We start from the raw sequence: 21,816 nt of genomic DNA on the forward strand, positions 1-21,816 counted from the left end.
GAATGCTGGCCACCAGCCAAAGCACTGCCACTAACGTCACCGGTCATTTCCATGCCCATTTTGTTCCCAAACTGCAGAAATCTCATTTTGCCACCTGAGAACGGGGTGACAAATTTTGTCAGGGATTTAGGATCAGCCTTAAGTGAATCCCCCTGAATCACCTTGCACCTATCTAAAAGAAGAGGCATCAATCACGCTTACTAAAGCAACCAGAGGGGCAGTATATCATGTGCCTGCAGTGTGCTGGAAGCCGTGAAACAGGATGCTGGACTCGACAGGCCTTGGGTCTGTTCCAGCACCACTGTTCTTCTGTTCTTATCACATAAACCTGAGCAAGGAAGACGCATGGTGGCTAGAGTCCTTTACTTTGCAAGCACACCAAGTAAAGGAGCGACGGCGTTAATAGCACTGGTACAGTCTTCTGGCACGCCACGCTGCAGATCTCATACTAAGACTGCCAAATCAACAGAACAGCAGCACAACTATTCATGTTAGGCCCCATAAATAAGCCTGTGAAATAGGACACAAAGATCCTTATTCTATGAATTAAAACGAAGCAAAACTGACTTGTAGTACTGCATCCAGTGAATCCACAGGGAAAGATCTAAACGCAGGTCCATAAGACCACCACCAAGGCAACAATCGTTTTCCAATATCTATTTGCACTGAGACCATATCAAGAGCCCCATTCACCCTATGCTCAACACACTATCTGTGTGCACATACAGTTCTTCACATATATTCAACCCACATATAGCAGTACCCTCCCTATCTTTTCCTCTGCATTTGTGAGAGCCTGCATTCAGGTTCACTTTTAAAATGAAATGCAGGTATAGTCACTCACACAAAAACATGTGTACGTTCATAGACGTACCATTTGGTTCTCTGCTTCAGGGAGGCAAAATTTCATGGGTCAGCAATGGCCACAACAGAGGTTTATTTCCCGTCCCCTGGGATGTTGCTGGGTACTCTATCCTATAATCTGCCCTGCTGGATCTTAGGTGGGGGTCAGAGTTTTGTTGTTGTGGCCTCCCCCGCCCTGCCCCCCCCCATAATACTGCAACCCAGGGCCTTTCAATGAAATGAACAGGCAGTCGGTTCAGGACAGATAAAACAAGGCAGAATTAATTCATGACATTCATTGTCATAAGTTGTGGCTATGGACAGTAATGTAGAGGCTTTCAAAGGGGATTAGAAAAAATGATGAAGGAGAACAGGCCAATTAATGGCTGTTAGTCATGACAGCTAAGCAGAGCCTCCAAATTCAGAGGCACTATACCTCTGAATGCCAGTTGCTGGGGAGTGGGCAACAACAGAGGCCTCTTATCTTCATGCCTTGCTCGTCAGCTTCCTAGAAGCACCTAGTTCCAGCTCTTGCAGCACTACTGGGAGCAGCATGTGGGATGAGCCTTTGGTCTGATCCAGCAGGGCTCTGATGCGATTCTGAACATCTCTTTTCTTGCAGATTTCCCCCTCCCCCTTCCCCACCGTGGAAGCAGAGCCTGGACAGCAAGCCAAACAGTCAGGCTGTGCTAGGAGAAAGGTGGAGCACTCACGAGAAAAGCAGAGGAAGGGGGAGCTTTTCTGCCTCTTGGATGCACGGGAGCTCTTGTTGACAACCGTCAGACAGAAGGAGGGGCAACCGGCTCAGTGAAAGCAAGCAACTAGCAAGTTGCCGCTGTTACAAAACAGCCGAAGGAGGGCTGGCAAGTCTGAAGGATCCTCCGTTAAACATATTAAATATAGATGTCTCTGAGTAGGAAAGAGAAGAGAATGGCGGGCGGGGGGACACGCAAATCTCCAAATGAGATTAAGTTGGCTCTTTCTCTCTCTGCCCCAGAGGGGGCGGTGGGGGGGGGGACTATTCTGTATCAAGGAGGTTTCTTCTACCAAGATGTTTGATACGTTAGAGTGTTTATTATTTAAACATGAGGGTCTGACAAGAGCAGATGACAGTGAAACAGGGAGGACTGACGGCCGTACCCAGAGGAAGCGGAGAACAAAGGTTGCTCGGGATAGAGACAACTGGCAGGTCCTCCCAGCAAAGTCACTGAGCTCACGGGTGCCAGATTGATGTGCAAGTGGGGGAAACTTGCAGGCCTTTTCCTCGCTGATGCCTCCGCATCTCGGCACATGCCCAGCCCCAGGGACCATCGAAAGGGTTGTTTGTTTTCCAGGGTCCCACGCACGTCATACCAGTGAGGCATCCTGCACCTGGCTGAGAAACCCGAGAGCTGGCCCTGGGGCTTCAGAATGATGGATAGAGCAAGCAGCTAGGCCTTCTGGCAGCAAGGCATCTCTCCGCAAATGTATGCGACAGTGGCCCTGCCAGAAATGCTGCTGTAGGAAGTGGAGCTTCTCTGGCCTTGTGCATCTCTACCTGTCCTCCCCCTATAATCTCCAGAGCTGCTACGGTGTCACCACTTCTTCCCTACCCACTACTGCCAGGCAATTCCAGAAAATGGCCAAGACAAAAAACAACGAATTCAGGCTAAAGCAGGATATTGTAACTATATCACATAAAATAAGCAGGGTTTTTGCTAAATTGTTTTGTGCATTGTCTGTATGGCAAACACTGCAGCACCTGAAGAACACACATGACACCAGGATAATTACATGTTCTTCTCTCTCAACCTGAACACAACTGATGACACATGCAAAGTCAAACTTCAGTGTTTCCTCTCTCAGGAGTGCATTCACACATCCCACACAGGGAGAGAAAACATGACGCACCCCTTTTTTTAGTCTCCATTTTCATGCTCCCTTAAGAAGCAGTTCCCTGACTCAATGAGCATTTGAGGGCTTTGCAAAATCTTGATGGGTCCCTCTGCTTTAAGAGACCCATAGTGGTGACAGAATTATGACTAGGGATGCACACAAATTGGTTTTTCCCCCCATTTGATTTGTGCCCTAATAGAATCACCCTTGATTCGTTTTGTGTCCGAATCTGCTCCGCCAAATCACCCCAGATTTGATTTGGTTCAGAGAGATTCAGACTACTTATAAAGGTCCTAGGGGCACCAAATTTGGGTGGTGGTGGGTAGGACCCCATGGGTGCCACCTTCTAACCAAATTTCAAGGCAGTGGGTCACTTGGTTGATTTTTAATGAATTTCTTTTTTAGTTTTTACTGATTTTGTATATTTCCACCATAGGAAATGATGGGGATTCAAAGTCGCCCTATCCTAACCCTAACATGGATACCCAGCTTTAATCTTTTTCTTTTTCTTTTTAAGTTAAGCTCTAACCCTTGTAGAAGTGGAGTTATGGAGCAAAATGTGTGGTCACTATTTTTCAAGGGTGTGGATTCTTTGGTGTCTAATAACTTTTCCTCATAATGAATCCGTATGAGGATTCATTATACGCCTTTATTTCTTCTGTTCATTTTTACTGTCATTGGGCATTGCCAACTGTCAACTGCCATGTGTCAACTGCACCCCCGCCACACACAAACACACACACACACACACAGGGATATTCAGTTTATTTTTAGGATTTTATTTTGAAGTGTTTAGATTCTTTTTGTGTCTTCATTACCCACCTTTATTTCTTCTGTTCATTTTGACCCCATGTTTCAGTGGGGGTAGGGAATTGGTTGCATCCCATCTGCCAACTACCCCCCAATTTGCAAGCCACTGGGTACTCAGTTTATATTTTGGGAATTTTTGAAGTGTTTAGACTCTTTGGTGTGTAATGAATCCTCATAGGGATTATGAAGAAAGATTATTAGACACCAAAGAGTCTAAGCACTTAATCCTCATAGGGATTCATTGAGGAAAACCTATTATACACCAAAGAATCCAAACACTTGAAAAATTAGTGACCACACATTTTGCTCCATAGCTCCACTTCTATAAGGGCTAGAGCTTAGCTTTTTAAAAAAAGTTAAAACTGGGAATCAGGGGAAATTAATAGGAGGAATCCGAATCTCGAATTGATTCAAATCGAATCTGGCGTGATTCGATCTGGATCTGAATCTAGTCAATGGACCAGAGGGGGGATTTGTTCTGTCTCCAAATTGCCCGAATCAGCTAGTTTGGGGTACAAATCGATTTGTACTTGAATGAATTTGCACATCCCTAATTATAACAATGGTAGCCATATCAGCTCTATGAGATGAACAACTAGAAATGAAATGGAGTATCTCTTTACAAAAGGCTCTACAAATAAGGCTTTCTGGATACTTCAGTTATCAAGATCTCATAGTTTTGTTCTATGGTCAGTCCAGGAAGACATCACCTGCTTTATACTGAGTCAGACCCTTGGTCCATCTAGCTAAGTAATGTCTACGCAGACTGGCAATGGCTCTCCAAGGTTTCCGGCAGGGGCCTCTCCAAGCCCTACCTGGAGACACTGCCAGGAAGTGAACCTGGGACCTCCAGCATGCAAACACAAAGATGTTCTTCCACTGAGCTAGGGCCTCATCCCCTAAGGGAAATGTCTTACAGTGCTCACATGCAATCACCCATCCAAATGCAAACCAAGACAGATCCTGCTTAGCAAGGGGCCAATTTATGCTCCTCCATGCCCACCCACACAGCTGCTTCCCACAGCGTATGTATACATCTCATTGTTTCCTGTCAGCTTGAATTACATGCTTGGTTTTATGCTGAGAAGAAGCATGCCTAACAGATGCAGATTAGTTGTGCTCCTAATGCATGCCCTTAAGGTCAGTTTCACTCAAAGGAGATACTTAAAATACTCCTCTTCTCCCTGCCCACCCATCTGAGATTAAATCTCAACAGCATACAGTGAAAACATCAGGGTTATAGACTGCAGAACTTTGGTCCCTAGGAGAGATTTCCGTTTGAACAAAACTTTTGAAAACTGACATTTTTGTTTGGGGAGGGGGCGGCGTTTCTAGACTTCACAGTTGCAAAGAAAGTCTCTCTTCCCCAGGAATCACTCTCAATCACTTTTGCAACTGTTGTTGCATCATTTAATTTGACAGGTTGACTGTTGATTGACTGTTGTTGCATCATTTAATTCAGGGGGTCTTTTGTTCACTGGGATTAAGCTACAAATAATGTGTTTTTTTTCTTATTCCATTGTTCTTCTTGCCTTTTTTTATGTCCCTAGGGAATTTGGGGAAGAGGAGCTATGAATGAATAAATGAATGAATGAATGAACAAACAAACGAACAAGACAGCATGGTGCAGCTGTGGTTAGACTGTTGGACTTAAGACTATGAAAACAAGGTTCAAATCAACCATGAATCTGCCTGTGTGACCCTAGGACAATTATTCTCACTGTCAGGCCTTGAACAAGCTCAAACAGGCTACAGTGCTCGTTATGGAAAGGAGCAGGGACCAGAAGGAGGGGATTAGCCCAGGGCAAGGCCAGGTACCAGATCAGGCAGACAAAAACAGAGAGCCAGAGGGCACACATAGTGGAAGCTGGGCTGGTGACTGGCGGAGGCAGAGAGAGGAGAGATTGTGCGGCTGTTTGATACAGCAAGTTCATCAGTCTGCTGGGCTGGTTGGGAGGCAGGGGTTTTTATTGGGCCCGATACTCACTCATAGGCATTGTAGCCTAGAGGGCACCTTTGCTTTATGCATTCATAGGCTTGCTGAAGGGCCAGAGCATGGACGGGTGCAGGAAGTAAGGCACGGGGACTGGCTGCTGGACATCTGGGTTCGAAACACTGCCCCCAAATGTGTCACGGTCTTTGCTCTTAGACTACCGCACAAGGTTGGATTGAAATAAAGGGTAGGATAAACAACTATAAACAAAATGTGTGAGAGATCATAAGCTTGTTCAAAGCTACCTGCTCTAGACTCCATGGCTGAGCAAGGGAACTAAACCACAGTCTTTGACATGACAACCCGATACTATATCCATTATAAGGAGGGCCTATGCTTAATATGATGGGATGAGTTTCCATGTGATGCCGCCTCAAAGAAGACACTTGCGGTTCCTTTCTATCCCAACTTTCCGTCAATCCAACTCAGGTATCCCTAACTTGGTGCAAATGGGGATTTATCAAAGATGCCTTAAAGGAAGTGATGCTGCCTTGAATAGCCAACCATCTGTGCAGAAAAATGAGTTCTTTGATTTGACTCTATAATGTCGGTACAAGGGGAGAGGGGAGATGAGATATGGGGAGGTAGAGGGACCGTGAAGTGAGAGCGCCAGCAATTCAAAAGGCCTCAATCTGCACCAGCTGCTTCTCCAACCTTATCTCAGCAAACAGAAGGGCAGAGAAAATTAATTTAAGAAAGAATGAAGAGAAGGCTCCGATTCTGTCAACGACTGCAAAGTCTATAGGAAAATCACTTTGGGAACTAAGGACCCACAGCGGAGATGATGAGACTTTGGGCTCATGTGTCTTAATCAGGGACGTAACTATAATAGGGCAAGGGGAGACAGTTGTCTGGGGGCCCACTGCCTTGGGGGGGGCACCCAGAGGCAAGTCACATGACTGACTCCCCCAGCCGCACACGCACCCGGGCTATTCATCCTCCGAAACTGATGTGAGTGTTAAGACCTGGAGCTACCAGAACAGTAAAAAATAGTTTAGGATGATGTTCTGTCCACGTCCCCACTACTTTTGAGACAAAGGGACATTCAAAAGCATGATGCAGCAGTGATGGTGGTGGTAGGAAAAAATCTAAAATTCAAAGGAAACAAATACATCTAAGACAAAGAAGTGATTCTTGAACTTTCTGGCAAATATCCCAAAATGCCACAATTGCATGCAAGGTTGCCTTCTAGAGCCACAGGCCAGTTAAAGCAATATTGATCAAATAATACAATTAGGATTGTTTTGATTTATCAAGCTGATTAAGCCTACACTAAATAATCAAGTAGAACTGATCAAATCTACGTAAATTTGTATGCACATGCTATGACAAAACACAAATAGTTCTGAAGAGGGGAGAAAGAACGAGACCCCTGTCAGTTTTAGATAGTGTTGCAGCAGGTGCCATCTCAGAAAATGCAACCCCACCATACAAGAGAAGGAGAATATCTCTTCTAAGATGGAAGTTTTTATAAATAAAGTGTATTGAAGCCCCTCCTCCCCACTCCATTCACAGGAAGGCAATCCTTTTCCGGGACTGTTGAGAAAACCTGAGCCATTGGGGATGCCTCTGAATCAACCATAATTGCACTTTTAAATTGATTCATCTTCACCAATCATAGGCGGCAGCCCTACCGCATGCTATCCTAACACGGGTCCATGCAACCCAATAGTGCACATGTCAAGGCCCACAGATATATTACTGCCGAAATATGGGTCACCAGTCAGAGTCACAAGCAATCCACTAACTAGGCCGAGTTGTCTTTTTCCAGCAACCACCATTCCCACTTCAGTCAAAAACCAAGGCAAGTGCAAACAAGAATTTCTGTCCATCTGCTGCCAACTCATTGGTCTCCCTGGCAACCAAGAATTTTGTGCAAGTTTAAGACTATGCACATGACTTTGGATATACATGATAAGCTCTATCAGTAAGAACTCTCTGTAAATTATATGTCTTGCATCCCAGCTCATGGTGGTTCTTATGGTACGCAATTACTGCACCATTCAGCATGTTCAATTTCACAGCGGGTGACACCTTTAAACAAGATCACACATTCAAAGTAAGCCTGCGGTGGGGTGATAAAACTCACGACTCTTGCTTAAGAGTTTGCTAAGACAATAAACTACTGTTAAGTGGCATAAAGGATTACAAACTCCATGGCAAAGTCACTAAGGTTAACACAAACTGGAGATAAGAACTGATGACTATTAGGAGCTGGCACAGCAAGGAAATGACTTGACTAGCAAGCCAGAGGTTGCCAGTTCGAATCCCCTCTGGTATATTTCCCAGACTATGGGAAACACCTATATCAGGCAGCAGCAATCTAGGAAGCTGCTGAAAGGCATCATCTCATACTGCATGGGAGATGGTAATGGTAAACCCCTCCTGTATTCTACCAAAGTCAACCACAGGGCTCTGTGGGCACCAGGAGTTGACACCGACTCGACAGCACACTAGGAGCTTCAGAAATCAGATGAGTGCAGGTTAAGCAACTGTAAAGATGCACGTCTTTTCCATGTGCACTAGGATTGTCCATGTGTCTAATCGTGCCAAATCAATCTCTTGTTTCCTGCCTAAATTATAGTGGAACAGAATAACACTCTTTTTTCATGATGGATAAGCAATCAGAATTGAATAAACATGAAATACGGTGGTTACACAGAGCTCTTGTGGAGGGGAGAGATTACAACACTTTCAGAAATGGAAAATAAACCCATCAACAGAAGATGTGTGCACCAAGCACAACAGAAAGACACAGGATATGTGAACATTGTGAACATACAGAGTGACGTTCTGGATAGCAAAAGCTAACAAATAAATGGGATTTTTGTTAATATTATTGAATCAATTTAGTTTCCCCCTGCTTTCCATCCCTGCCTGCTGTCTCCATCCTATAGTCAATCCCCACTTCCCAAAGCAGGTAAAGTTCACATTATCACCTCAGTGAGAACTAGGCATGTTATAAATATAAGCTATGGTTTCAGATACTTTTGAAATACTTGTAAACTATATATTTTTGTTATGTACTATTGTGTGTAAAATAACCTATAAAGATTTAACCATTTAAAAAAATAGCTATGAACTGGACATAAATGCATTTTAGCTAGAACACAATTCTGAGAACAGCTTCGAAGCATTATGCCATCCAAATATTAAAATACACAAACCACAACGGGATAGCAGGACTGAGAACATGTTTATTTTTAGCAGCTTATCTATTTAAAATATGTGGAGGAACATATCTTTGAAGGTCACCTCTATAACGTATTCTTTTTAAGAGACAGAGAACTAAAAATACATGTGTGCGCCGTTCAAATAAGATGTGCAGCATGTGTATTTTGTATTTGGTCTTAACTGCTAGATATGAATTGTCTCTTCTGGATGCTGGTGAGGAGATAAGAAACTTGCTGGATTCAAAGAGTGTTGGGATGTACTAACTAAGGATTCTTATTTACTGCTTTGCTCTGGTGTTTCACAATTCCTCCCCTAAACCCAGCTCAGGAGTTCAGAGTTAAGCTTCTAAGAAAGAAGTGAGGAGGTTTGTCAAATCTACTTTGGTTTGTTTGAACCACAAGGTTCACCAACCAGCAGAACAGTGATGGGGGGAGATGTCCCTTTCTTCTCCCAGCATTCCTAGGGTGAGGGCAGGAAACATCACTCTAATCCTAAAGGGAGTACCAAGCCTCTGGGATTACAGATAGCACTGCCACTGTAGGGATGTCGAAACAGGAGGTGGAAGCAAGCAGAGAAAAACGAGGCAGGGATGTGGTCAAGGAGCATAGGAAGTTGCCTTCTACTGAGTCAGGCCATTGGTCCACCTAGCTCAGTACTGTCTACACTGACTGGCAGTAGCTCTCCAAAGTTTCAAGTAGGAGTCTTTCCTAGTCTTTGCTCCCTATGCAAATTATGCATGGAGTAGAGAGAGTGGACAGAGGGGAAAATTTTTTCCATCTCTCACAACACTAGAACCAGGAGCCATCCCATGAAACTGAAGGTCAGGAAATTTAGGACCAACAAAAGGAAGGACTTTTTCACACAGCGCATAATTAATCTATAGAATTCTCTGCACCAGGACGTGGGGATGGCCACGAGCGTGGATGGCCTTAAATGAGGCTTAGACAAATTCATGGAGGACAGGGTCTATCAATGGCTACTAGTCTGGTGTCTATAGGCCACCTCCAGCCTCGGAGGCACAATGCCTCTCAATTAGGGATGTGCACGGAACCGCGGAGCTGCGGTCCGGCACAGGTGTGGGGGGCTCTTTAAGGGCAGGGGAGGGTGTTATTACCCACCCCCCGCCGCGTTTCCCCCACCGGCGCATTCGTTCTTAGAATCAGAATCAGCTTTTATTTTGATCAATGACCAGTCACGTCACATCTCTGTGTCATGTGCGCGAGTGACGTGTGCACGCGCAAAAGGCTTTTTGAAGCCTTTTGCCAACGACTGGGGGAAGGAGCGGCAGGGAGGTATCCTGCCGCCCCAAAAGCTTATAAAAACGAACGCGCCGGTGGGGGAAACGCAGCAGGGGGGGTAAGTACACCCTCCCCTGCCCTTAAAGAGCCCCACACACCTGTGCTGGACCGCCGGACCGCCCTCATGTCCGTACCGGTCCGGAAGCCTTCAGAATGGCCTCTGGAACGGTCCAGGCTCATCCCTACTGTCAATACCAGTTGCAGGGGAGCAACAGCAGGAGAGAGGGCATGCCCTTATCTGTGGGCTTCCCACAGGCATCTGGTGGGCCACTGTGTGAGACAGGATGCTGGACTAGATAGGCCTTGGGCTTGATCCAGCAGGACTGTTCTTATGTCCCTGAAGCCAAGTTTGAGAAAACATTCTCTTATGAGAACTTTTGGCCCAGTCTTAATTTACAATGTGAAGTTTCCTTCACAACGTTTTGGTGTGATGTCTGAAATGATCCATTGGCCCTTCTCAACATCTAATGAGCAACTGCATCCAACTTCCTGACCCCTGAGCTTAGGGGACTAGGTTGTCAGTTGCCTTCATTCTTTGAACTTTTCTGTTTAGTAGGAACAGTGAGACCTAGTAAGTTTTCACCCCCAAACCTGGAAGGTCCCAAATTCAATCCCTGGCATCCCAAGGCAGGGCTGGGAAAGACTCCAGCCTGAAATATTGGAGGGCTGCTGCCAGTCAGTGCAGGCAATTCTGAATTAGATGGACCAATGATATAAGGCAGCTTCCTATGTTCCTAAATAGCCCTCAGATGTTTGCAAATACGGATGTTCTGCATGGGACCACAACACAGTGGCATATTTATTAAAAACTCAAATTATTAACAGCAGCCAAAAGATGGCCCTATTCAACATCTAATTGGAACAGCAATATTTAGCCACTGATAGTAATTTCTAGTAATTGAAGACTAATTAACTCATTTGCCAAGCACTGCATTCACACAGTTAGAAAAGGGGGAGAAGTTGTTTCATAACCACAGAGGGTTTGTTTCCAATTTGAGGTGATGCATAGCTTAAAAATCTTAACAAAAACATTATTAAGCAATTTCTCTGAGCAGATTAATATTGTTTTATTATTGCCACTATACTTGCTAGCCTGCGCACCTCACCCACCACCATGTAAATGCTAAGGTCAGTATTCTTAATCAGATCACCAGCAGCTGCTGTATTTCTCCAGTGTGCGCCCTGGTGGTAAATTTGGTTGCCATCTCTTAAAGGGTCTTCACGGACTGCAGCAGTGATGGAAAATGGAGGGCTGGCTTTCCGAGAGCCTCCCTCTGAAGTTGGCAGTCGATGGAGAGCTCTCTTCTCTTTTCTTTTTGCAGAATGCTACTCTGAATAGGGCACTCTGGGAAATATAAGATGGCAGCTGATGAGCAACTGGAGCTGTGAGGAGAGGAGCTCCAAGCAGTGCTCCCTCTAATGTGCCGGGTGAGGGTTTGGCGTTTCATCTAGGCCGCCAGAAGTGTGCCCATTTCTCCTTAGCTCCAGAATCTTCTGTACGTGTCAGGGGAGTTTCAAGCTTGTTGTGTTCAGCCTGCTCAGCTTGTTTTGTATTGTACTGTCAGTGTTAGTAGCCTCTCAAGAAAAGAGGTCCCCACTTTTTATTGCCTTCTAGAAGGGTAGCCGCATCAGTTTGCTAAAGCAAGTGTCTCGTGGCATCTTTAAAATGAGCAGATTTAGTGTAGCATATGCTTGAATGGATGGGAGCCCACTTCAGCAGATGCATGCAGTGATATCCTACAGCTCACTTCTCTTCACTTGCCTCCGATACTTGCTGCCTGGTCTAGCTTGGCCACTCTGTTTATCCTTCCGTCTCAGGGACCCGGGCCTTGATTAGGGTTTCCTGGCTGCTCTGCGAACTCACCTGCACTCTCCAAACTGGTTCCTGGAGCCTGATCTTGCAGGGCCTTGGGCACTTATTTATTATTGTTTATCCTTAAAATACAAATAGATAACTCTGTCCCGTTTTTCTAAAAGGGTGAAAGACTATCCCACTCTACAGTTAAATTGCTTTTGTGGCCGACTCCAATAAAGATGACACTCAGGAAACTTTTGTGTCTGTTGTTGTTTAACCAGTACAGTTGGGTGTGGGGGGAGCAGTTGCCATATTGACTACTATTGGCTATAGTGTGCCAGTATCTGGTGAGATTAGATGAGATGTATGCAACTGCATATAAAAGACTTTTAAAGGGGAGGAGGGGGAGGAAGCAAGTGCAGTTGTGGAAAAATAGCCAAGCTGTATTTGCTATGGCCAAATATCTCAGAAATGTCCTTTGGAGGAAAGTTCAAAATTTCGGTGAGGGGGGCTTCTTTATCTGTAGAATGGGCTGAGCTGAACTTGCTAAAGTTGAGCCCCAAACTGAGGTGGTGGGAGGAATTCTTTCACATTTCCAACCACAAGGAACCATTTGCAGGGGATATGTGCATATTGAAGCCAATTTTCTCTCTAATTTTTTTTCTTCTTCTGTGTGCAAAATGAGTTTTGTTCTGGGTGGCAGTATCACGGCAGCGTGTGTGCAAGTGCATTCAAAGTGGGGCCTACCTGATTCAACCCTGAGTGGGATCTAAAATTAACCGAGCGGACATCAAAAGCCGTGTGAGCACATGGATCCACGGCATCTACAGCACATGGATCGCTAGTGCAATTCTGCACATTTGACTCCTCTTTTAACTGCTGTAAATCTAAATATTTTCTCAAAGCCCAATGCAAGAAACAGAATGGGCACAGCAGGAAACACTCCCCTCTCACTGTGCCTGGACTCTGTATGGCAGCAGCTTGCTCACCTGTGTCTGCCTCCTCGTCAAGCTCAGAGAGCCATCAGCCCCGCTTCAAGCTGACAAGGTAATTGTGAAGGATATTCTGTTTGAACTGCAATTCGCAAGGGGACACACTGGTGAGTAGGGACTGAGGCATCACCGTGCTCACCTGATTAGATCTGTCAAAACAGATCAGACAGAACGCGAGGCTCGGGATCCGCTCCCCACCTCGAGTGTTAGCAACAGGTACCTGGTCATGGCAAGGGAGGGCGACGGCAGAAAGACGTCTACAGATATTCCGTGCCTTGTTCCTCTCCCTGTACTTTAATGTCTTGTTTTAACTGACATACAGCCTACGATAGCACAGGGGCTGGTTTCTCTTCCCCCACCAACAAGCAAGAGAATGTTGAAAAGGCCTCGCAGAATACAAAGGCCTCCTTTCAAAAGATACTAGACAAATAAATGTACAATCAGTGCCAAGGAGGCAACAGCAGGAAGCAGTTTGATACCAACCAACCCCTCCTTACACACAAAGGGGTGGGGGGCATTCACAGACGCACAAAAAATGCTTTACCCATTTGATGGAGATATATACAAAAGGAGACGAGGAACGGCGCTGTGGAATTAGACCTAAACATGCCGTTCAGTGAATGCAGAGAAAGTTCTGAGGAAAACCTACACATGGAACATAAAAGGCAGAAACGTGTTGATCGACCCAGCTGAAGGACAGCTCCTGCTGGCACAGCGGTGGTCAGCCTGACAGACAACTTTCTCTGAATGGGGCTGTTGCTGTAATCGGGCAAGACAAGGAAATACCTCTGCCTTTTTTTTTTTTAAACAGGTCCCTATTAAAGTCATGTGGCGTTTGGGGGTGCACCACAGGGGGGCAATCCACAGCCCCACATTTAGACAAATCCTTCCCTCCCTCCTGCCATAGTTCTAACCAGCAGGCTACAGAGCCGTCAAAGAGTGTCCCCTGCTGCAATGAAATCAGGTGAGGGCAGGACTATTCTATTATGTGACTGTTTATTGACATTTCTGCCCTGCCCTATTCAAAGAGCATGGGAGAAAAGCCCTTTCTTATCCCTGAACTACTTCAGCATCAGAATGAGGTGGTGGAAAGGACTGCATCACTTTCGACGGTAGATGTGTGGGGCCGTGCTCCTTCTAACAGGGATTCCCAGATGTTGTTGACTACAACTCTCATCATCCCCAAGCAAAAGCCACTGCAGCTGCGGATTCTGGGAGTCGTAGTTAACACCATCTGGGAATCCCTGTTAGAGGGAACACTGGTGTGGAGGTCATATTTTCATTATATTTATGCGCCACCTGCTCTGACAGAATCTCAAAGCAGCTTAGTATTAAAATCTGTGCAAAGGTATAGCACAAATTAGTAACATGCACATATGAGGCAGTGAGTGGTAATACTCCAAGTTCCACTCGGTTCCCTACAGAAGTGGGGGAAGTAAAAAACAACAACAGCTATCTCTAATCTAGTTTAGACAAAACATGGTTTGTTGTGATGTCCAAACCAAAGCTACTTGAGAAATCACAGTGTGCAAGCAGCTTCTAAACCAGGATCTGAAACCATGAATCGAAGCTGGTTTGCAAATCACAGTTTGGGCAAACAGATCCGGCATTGCACCCAAACAACACACCATGGTTTGGGACGTCGTTCTGCCCTCGGAGGTCAATGACCGCTTCCCCCCGCCCTCTGGTGTTCTAAATGCACCCTATACTCCACCCAAGTAGGTCTGCCACTACCTAAAAACTCACCACAGCTGTTGGTTTCTACTCTATCGATCCACTTTTGTTTAACAAGGACTAACAGTGCTCTGGAGGAACTTCAAAGCTCAGTTACCCCTGCTAACCGGGCAGAGTCACCTTTTAAAGTGGTGATGCTCTTATATGTAGCAGAGGGAGAGCAACTGGCCCTCTCCAGCCCCATTGCAGCATCCCTCCAAGTGGCTGTTGCCAGTATCTGCTTTATGTTTCTTTTTAGATGGTGAGCCCTTTGGGAACAGGAGGACCATCTTATGTATGCATTATTCATTTTTCTATGCAATCTGCTTTGTGAACTTTGGTTGAAGAGAGGTATATAAATATTCATAGTAGCAGAAGAAACGACAAGAGCTTCTGCCCTAACAATCTACGGAGACCACAGCAATCAAGGGGTAAATACATATACACAATGCCTGCACAAGCCCCCAGTCACTTCAAGGATTTGGGCAAACAGCTTCTATACCGCCTTTACTTTTTAAAGCAGGCCTTAATCAATAGGCTCCTAAGTCACAGGGGGAGGGCACCATTCAGTTTAATGCATGTGAAGTATTTAAAGCTGTGGAGATAAAATGGATGATGGAGCCCCACCGCGTTCTGATTATTATTGTGAATTAGACTTCCACTTGTCCCCATTAAGAGAGCCGGGGAGCAAAGCAGCTTGGAATTGTTCCTAGCACCTTCTTTATTACCCTTATTCATTGGATTTCTAATGCAGAATAGAAGGCAAGAACCCTGAAAAGCACCAAGAACAAAACAACAAAACACTCGAGAAAGTGGGAGGGGGAGACAGAACAATGTTTTCAAAGCCTCTTCCAAAGCGCTGAGTGGAGAGCAGGCACTCGGAAGAGAGCGGGGCAGGAGGCTTCGGAAGGGAGATGCCAGGAGAAAGCAACTCTCTCCCATCCACGACTCTCAAGCGCCTCACAGGGCTTTGCTTCTCACCCTTCCTCTTCAGGGCTGCCTCCAGCGGATAATTAGTATACGAGGTACAACATCCCACATGTGTACAATTCCTCTAGGGGGTCAAATGAGATATGGCAGGCAGGGTTGCTGAATCATGCATCTATCTTCTTCAGAAATAAAGCAGAGGGGTAGGAAGGCCGGATGACAACATTTAAGCAAGCCTATCTGTGAGGAAAGGTGATCCTTCCCACCACACCCCGCCCAATCTCACTCCCCATGCTCCTGGCACTTTTCTCCCCAGGCCAGCTCATTTCCAGTAATGGAGCCAGACTTGGTGGAGGGTGGGGGCAGGATTTATTTGGGCATATTGACCATGGAGAGTTACGGAGGAAGAGTACTGCACTTCCTCACCCAAGGACCCCCAAATCCTCCCTCAGCCCTCTGCTTTCACTCAACAAGGCACATGATTAAACAAGCGTACCTGCCTCCATCCCAACTTGTTAGCAGTTGGTGTTAAGGATCTAGCCAGGTTACAGGATGGTGAGCAGAAAAGGGGTATGTCGTGTGGCATCACAAAGGGGGGAAATGAGTCCTGAGTTGGTTGGTTAACAGAATTAAAGGCTGCTCCCAAGTCCACAGACACTGAAGACCACTGCATCAGGCAACACTGGCTGTCACACACAGTTATTTACCATGTAACATGTTTCTTGGGGGCAGGAGTATGACTCCTCCTCCATTAAAAGCCACTGAAATCTCAGTTCTCCAGTGGGTCCTAGTACAACACACACACACACACACACACACACACACACACACACACACACACACGTACGTAATTTGGGAGGCTGAACCTAAAGGTCTTTGGAGCCCCACCACCACCACCACCACTCCGTGGCACATGCAATATTTTAAACATGTGGGTTACGGAGGTCACGAACAGCAACTTAACTCACAAGAATGTAAGAATATAGAACAGGTATATTTAGGCAATTATGCATTAGCAGAAACATTTCAATACACAACATATTCCCATCCCACATATTTCTTTCCCCACTCCCCCTCCCTGTCTCTAAAGCAGAGGCCACGCTCAGTTGCCTGACACAATCGCGGGCCAGGACCACCCAGGACAGACTAAGGAGGCCTCCAGGGTGTGTGGAGGCCCTGTACTTCGGCCCAGAAGAGCACCTCTGCACACATGGCAGCTATGCTTTACTCTACAGCCCCTCCAAAGTGGAGCTCCGCATTTCCGATCCACATCTGACCTCCCGAACAAACCCGTCACAAAACTAGGAGCTCTTTTGCCAAGAACACTGCCTTTCATGTTTAATTGAGAGGCAAGTTTTTCTCAATAATTAATCGCCCCTAGTCTACGTTTTGCAAATCATGAAAAACCAACTAGTAAAACTGTGTCTGTGGGGGGTGGCCAGGCAGCAAAGCACTCATTTCTGAATGGCAGACAGGTTACTGAAAGTTAGCACTTTGATCTCTTCATTCTCCCTCAGCTAATTCCTCTCTTCCCCGTGTTGTTATATTTTATGCACACACAAGTGGCATCAAAATGCTAAACAAGAACTGACAGCAGTTATGAACAAAAGTCACATACTGAACTATCCAGCTGGATCAGCCAAGACCACATTGCCTCTTAGACAGAGACACATGTTGGAAAAAGTGACCTACCACCCAAAGCAATGCACAGGAGAAGTGGGTGGAAATTGCACACAGATATCTCGGCCATATAAGAGAATGCAGCCGAATCCTGACACCTGTTATTTTTCTACGGTTGTCTGATACAGGAGTCCCATGAAACTGATTGCCAAGAAATGTAGGACCGACAAAAGGAAGGACCTTTTCACACAACACATAATCAACATATGGAATTCTCTGCGTCAACCGCCTTGGGATTGTTTTTAATGAAAGGCGGTATATAAATTCAACAATAAATAAAATAAATAAGATGTGGTGACAGCCAACAGCCTGGATGGCTTTAAGAGGGGTTTAGATAAACTCATAGGAGGACAGGTCTACCAATGGCTAACTAGTATCAGGGCTATAGGAGAGGAGAGCTCATCTTGTGGTAGCAAGTACGATTTGTCCCCTTAGCTAAACAGGGTCTATCCTGGTTGCATATGAATGGGAGACTAGAAGTGTGAGCACTGTAAGATATTCCCCTCAGGGGATGGAGCCGCTCTGGGAAGAGCAGAAGGTTCCAAGTCCCCTCCCTGGCAGCATCTCCAAGACAGGGCTGAGAGAGATTCCTGCCTGCAACCTTGGAGAAGCCTCTGCCAGTCTGTGAAGACAATACTGGGCTAGATAGACCAATGGTTTGACTCAGCATATGGCAGCTCCCTATGTTCACCTCCAGCCTCAGAGGCACGATGCCTGTCAATACCAGTTGCAGGGGAGCAACAGCAGGAAAGATGACATGCCCTCAACTCTTGTCTGTGGGTTTCCCAGAGGAATCTGGTGGGCTACTGTGTGAAGGAGGATGCTGGACTAGATGGGCCTTGGGCCTGATCCAGCAGGGCTTTTCTTACAAGCAGTTTTTAAATGAGCTTTGCAAAGCAAATAAGAAAACATCCACCTTTTACATATAAAGCAAAAATGTAACCTGTGTTCTTGGAGGCCACATTAGTTTCTAGACTAATCTGGGGCTGGAATTGTATATTTGCGTCAGCAAACTGGCACTCCCATACCCCCCGCCCCCAATAATCAGGCTCTATAATAAATTTAAAGGACGTCACTGTTACTCAAGCACAACATTGCACACAAATATATACATGTATATATTACATGTAAAACTCAAAATAGATGCAGCCTCAAAGTGTGAAGTCTATTTCTTATAACTTTAACACACCTCTCACTTTCTCTTCTGAATGAAGCTGCATGCAGACCACACCTAAATTAAAATTTTATATGATTCCCCAAGGCTGACATACAGTTATCATACTAATTTCCTGCACCCTATGTGCCATACAACTGAGATCAATTGAGAAAAGGCAGTTTACAAATACATACACTGGAATGACTGGCATGTACAAGCACAGATCTCTCTCTGACTTCCAACATGTCAGGGACTCCAACTCAAAACTAGGCAGCAGAGCTGCACAAAGACCTGGCTGAACGCAAACAATTGCATATGTTTTACAGGCTATGAGAATGAGAGAGAAGAAATTAGCGCCAAGCCAACCAGGCCAGATGGTTTTGGTTCAGGTAACCTAGCGAGCACCTTGGAATTTTACACCACAGTCCATAACACCAGGACAAGAATGAAATTTATGCGCTCTCACAATATTGCCACAGAATATCTGGTTATGAGTTGGCAGTGTGTAAACAATATCTATCTTAGACACAAAGTGCAAATAACAGGTATTCTACAGAATACAAGTCTTAGTACCAAAGTCCACAGTGTTTTTGTGCTTGAAATAATGTCCTATGTCAATCCAAGGGCCATCCTAGCGTTTCATGTTGCAACATCTATCAAATAAATAAGGTTAGAAACTAAACACATTGAATGCTTGATTAATCCTTTCTAGGTGGTTTGTGGGTCATAAATGCACAAATTGCACTTGTTTCCATCACAGCAACAAATTATTTTCTTAAAATATATTACTATTTAATCCTACACAGTGCAGACTACTGGTGCCATTACTCTGACCAGCAGCAGCGAGTCCAGCCTTGAGGAAGGGGAGCAATCGGGATGGGGGAGCCAGCCCCAGCTCAGTTCCAGCCTGGAGACCCCAGAGCCAGAAGCCCTGGAACTGGAGACCCCTGAATGGGCACCCACTGAGCTCCCCAATGAACAAGCCTCTTCCACACCAAGCACCCCACACTTTCCCAAGCCTCTGTACCAATACAGGTAATGGGCCAGGAGGGACTTGAGAGAGTGGAGGGGTAGCAGCCTGAGCTTGGGATTATTTCAGTTCTCCTTCCAACTCTGGCCTGCACTGGAAGAAGCAGCTAACTTGAAGCTCTCCAGGGTGCTGAAACCTTGACTGCCCCGCAGGTTCTTGACTGTGGGACACAACCATTTCTTTAAGTTTTGTCTTATTATTAGTGAACATCGCTTACCCCAGTCCACAAAATTAGGAACACATGCCACCTAGGGAAAGCATACACTCCTCACTCCCCACAACATTTCCCCATATTTCCTATGCCTTACTTGGAAATCTATAGCATTCCTAGGACTCGCATACAATGTGACCCTTGCTAATGTACTGCAATACACACACACACACACACCAGTAGGACCTGATCGACCTTCTGTCCACCTCAGTCTGACACACAAGCATTGGCGGAGCATAACTGCAATAAAATTGCTTTTCTTATTTGGCATTAATAATTTAGCCAGCTCGCACAACACACCAACTTCATGGAGCAAGCTGCTTATCTCTTTCTCTCCTCTTTTAAACAAAAAATAGTAGTTTGTACCAGGGTAGAAATTTGGAGTGGCAGGTGCTAAAAGCATGCTGATCTCAGAAGGGGGAATTCCTGACTGATGGGGGCCTCAAGCGTGAGGAAAGGAGTGCAGGTGTAAATGCCCTGTTCACAGAATACGTACCCAGGTGCCAACTGGATTGTTCAAAGAATATGCATTCTTTTTATAGCACTTATATTTTATTCTCTACTGCCGAAATGGAGAAGCATGCTGTTTTTTGCATCCATAATTGGAGAAGAACAGATGGCAGAGCTGCAGATGGAGGCAATGCTGCCATTAAAATAATCTATACAGCTCGTAATTTTTCTATATGAGAAAAGGCAAATGCCCCCATTTTCCCCATCCACACCAAGCCTTCCCCCAAAACCTACCCACCCAGATTTTGCCAATACTACACAGAAGGTAGTGCTTTTGCACCATAGCTTCTGTTTTGAAGATGCACAAGTATTTTATGTGTCAGGCAGAATGCAATGAGAAATCTTTCCTTTGCTAAATGCATTTGAATGAATGGGAGCTGCTTATGAGCACTACCAGCTCTTGCACAGATTCCATTGTTCTCCATAGGTTTCACAAAGAGGATGTTTCCATTTGCTTGCCTCTCTTTTGCATACCCATTCATCACTTCCAGTCTCCAGGCGCCCACAACCAATCGGGACCTATTATGCAGCCATCTGCATGAAAGAGAAGGGATTCCACAGGTTGCAAGGAGGCGCGCATGCCACAAAGTGAGAGGATCATCATGCTCAAGCCCTCTGCAGTGCTATGTCGTGTTGCTGGTTTCCAAGAAGTGCTTGCTTTGTGCTAAAGCAACCAAGGGTTTTGGATACATGTCTGCAGATCTATCCTACGGGCAGTGATCCAACTAAAAGCACTGGTAGACACATCTAGGCCACCTCGTGATTTTCATTCAGCTAAGCTTTAATCCCCAAGGCAGACATGTTGGGATGTGCCGTTGACCTTCCGTATTCAACATTCAGGTGTTTTTACTGGGAAGCCACCAAAGTGGTGGTGTAACTAGGGTGTCTGACTTAAATTTAGCAAACTCAGGCTCTGCCCCTGCCAAACACTAAGCAATGAAGTTCAGTGAGTGACCTTAGGCTACTTACTCACTCTTGGCCTAACTTACTTGACAGAGTTGTGAAGACTGCAGAGAGGGGGGAAACCTATCTATGCTGCCCAGCGTAAACCTGGACAAGAGGCGGGGCGGGGGGGAGTCAGAAATCACACACACAGAGATATGGTACCCAATGCAGATCAAGACGTCTCAGCAAGAGCATAATTAGTTCAATTTTAAGTTCTTATGGCTTATTTATTATGGAGGTACCATTGGTCACTTCCTAATTCACTAATGGAAACCTGAGCTAAAGTTGTTTGCCATGTGAGTCCCTAGCTGAGCAGAGATCTGAAATATGAGCAGATGGACCAGGCTCTGAGAGCAAGCGTCCTGCTGGATCCCTGCCACTGCTCTCATCAGCTAGCCAAATTTTGCTTTCCTGAACACCCAGAGCAGCTCTTTTGGCACCTTCCTCTTTTCAGCTCCAGTGTGCCTCTCTGAACAAGTCCCCTAACCTCAAACCCTCATCCTTCCCTCCTTGTCCAGCAGACTGTTTCTATGACAGCTGGCTTTGCTTTATAGCACTATAATTTTGTTTAATAGGTAGAAAGCAAGACACACAAAGATGTTACTGATTCGGGACAGGGGCCAAAAATTAAACAAGATGAATTTAAACCAAGAGAGAGAGAACACAATGAGAAGCAAGGGAAAGCATCAAATGTGTGGACTGCCAAGTTAAAACATTGAGGGCTTCCATATAAGGAGGAATTCGGGTCAACCCACACGTGAGGCAAGACCTCTATAATAGGATATCCTGATGTCTGTTTCTCCATTCCAAAGAACCCACAATGCAGGGGAGGGTTGCTAATTTGATCAAAGAAACAGAGCTTGC

General features: G+C 45.5%; 1 protein-coding gene across 10 annotated transcripts in view; it reads right to left on the reverse strand.

Moving 5' to 3' along the window:
* Positions 1-21,816, reverse strand: part of ASTN2 (astrotactin 2) — a 582,654-nt gene that overhangs the window by 214,260 nt on the left and 346,578 nt on the right. The window lies entirely within an intron of this gene.

Source organism: Hemicordylus capensis, chromosome 17 (assembly GCF_027244095.1).
Source record: "Hemicordylus capensis ecotype Gifberg chromosome 17, rHemCap1.1.pri, whole genome shotgun sequence".
In the NCBI taxonomy this organism is placed as follows: Eukaryota; Metazoa; Chordata; class Lepidosauria; order Squamata; family Cordylidae; genus Hemicordylus; species Hemicordylus capensis.